We start from the raw sequence: 2,258 nt of genomic DNA, 5'->3' as shown, positions 1-2,258 counted from the left end.
CTTGCCATCCAGACTGATAGCCCATTATTCTGTATGCACTATTGTGCAATGTTTGGACGTCATAAACGATATCATCATCTAATGCAAACATGGCAATGAATGACTTTAGAAGGATGACACCATCCAATTATTGGACACATCACGCAATATTCTGAATCCAGCGCACTTTGGTTTGATGGAAAATGATGCAGTTTAGTTCTTTAAACCACGCAATCCTATTCCCTTGGGCTAGAGTGGGGAAAGTGTTTTTAATGAGCATTTAAACCGATCCGAGCCATTGCAAGATTAATGACAACACTGAGATTTCGATTTTAGTGAGGCCTAATTTGATCTGAATTTGGTTATGATAATGGTATATAGGTCATTGCACTCTCACGCAAACACCTATCCTACACCCCGTTTTTAACAACTACTGTAAAAGCAGATGAGACCCAATATGTCAGGCAGCGTGGTGGAATCAGGCTATCGTCAAAATAATCAAAGTGAAGAAACTTGCATTTTTCCGCAGGTTTGTGAATTTTTATCAAATGTTTGTTTTTTGGCACAACACCTTTCATGCCCATTAAAGAACTCATTTCTGTGTGACTTTTTCTGAAAAACGTTGGTTAAAGGCACACACAATGTAAATTTTCAGTTACCACGAACCCTTAAGCTAAGGAAATAACTAGTCTTTGGCGGCCATTTTCTCACTAATTTTACCTCTGAAAGCAGGTGACCCCCACCTCATTCTTTCGTAGGTATCTCGACTTGTATTCAAGATAAACGGATATTTTTTTCATTAAAAAAAAGTGAACAAGCTTTAAGATGATACCAATAACCCTACATGCCCAAAAATTGACGATAGCCTGATTCCACCACGCTGCCTCTCATATTGTTGTTGCGCTTGTGTGTATCGAAAGCGCTGTTAAATAAACACACTTAATAAATAAACGACCTTCTTTTTTGCAGGTACATGTTTCGTTTGTCTGCTGGTTTGTTTGTTTTTATTTAGAAAAATCCATAATATTTCCTTTTCTGGACTGCAAAGTTGATGATACTGGTTTGAATCCCCAAATGTTATTTTTGAAGTTTGATTATGGGGCAGGGTTATTATTGGAGCTTGCTATCAAATTGATCCAGACCTACACTCGACGATTCTTTATTTTTTCGTTTTCCTATTTCTCTCGTTTGTCACTTCTATATGGACTTTGTAAACGACCTTACTAATACTATTGTCCATTTGTATCATTACAAAATGATACATCAATACGAACTTTCTCTTGTTTCACCTGCCACAAGATTGTACCTTATTTATTGTTAGATTGGCTTCATTATCATTTTTCACCCACTCTATGTCGACCATAGCCTGAAATTTTGCTAATTTGACTCATTTACCATCGAATGCATTGTACAAATTTGTCTGTGGGTGGTTGGCGGGTGTTCTGGTGGGGTTTGCTTCTTAAATTCCCGTAAACCATCTATCGTCCTTATCTCTCCTCCTCCTTTTTTGTGTTTGTTATTTTCTTGCAACATCTCTAATCTTCGGTATTTGAATTAATTATGTTGCAAGTGCTGTAAAACACTTACTACTTAAACAAATGTGTTCTCTACTAGAAGACAGCGAGATCTGCATGTGCTACTGATACTACGACTACTGCTGCTGCTAAAGATAATACTCGCAATTATAGCATATCCATGCTCTCAATCAATGTCATTGCTCTTAACAATTACTATGATTAGGCTACCCCAGCACGTCACGTCTGACGAGAAATAGAATAGTCACTTTCTGTCAGCAGGTATTGTACCTATTCGACAAAATCAGATAAGTGCGTGCACGCACCTTAGTCGACCATGTCTAAACGATCCGCTGATTATCATCTAGCCAGTCCCCATGACATCAATGGATGAGCAGTGAGTGCCAGCCAGCACGCTTGACTCAGGACCGATAAAGCCGACGTGACCCGTGAAATAACCCCGACACGTGAATCAGAGATGCAATTACGTGCAACTTCGCTTAATGGGTACTCGTCCCTGATCTATGTCCGCTCGCTAGCTCGCAACTTTCCATTACATTGCCCGAGTCTAGGTGGGTGGAGGCTGGAGTCCCTGATCCTTGTTCACTGGTCTCAAGCTCTGCGTGTTTGGTATTTTTTTATTTTAAAAAAATAATTTTTCTCGCACTATGCATCCTCCCACTCCTATTTCTACTCCCATTTCACTTCCTCCTCCTTTTCATTCTTCTCCTTCTCCTCTCTCTTCCTTCTGCTCTTCTTCCTCCT

The sequence above is a fragment of the Aplysia californica genome, unplaced genomic scaffold, assembly GCF_000002075.1.
Source record: "Aplysia californica isolate F4 #8 unplaced genomic scaffold, AplCal3.0 scaffold00919, whole genome shotgun sequence".
Classification (NCBI taxonomy): domain Eukaryota; kingdom Metazoa; phylum Mollusca; class Gastropoda; order Aplysiida; family Aplysiidae; genus Aplysia; species Aplysia californica.
Note: the sequence above shows the minus strand (reverse complement) of the source record.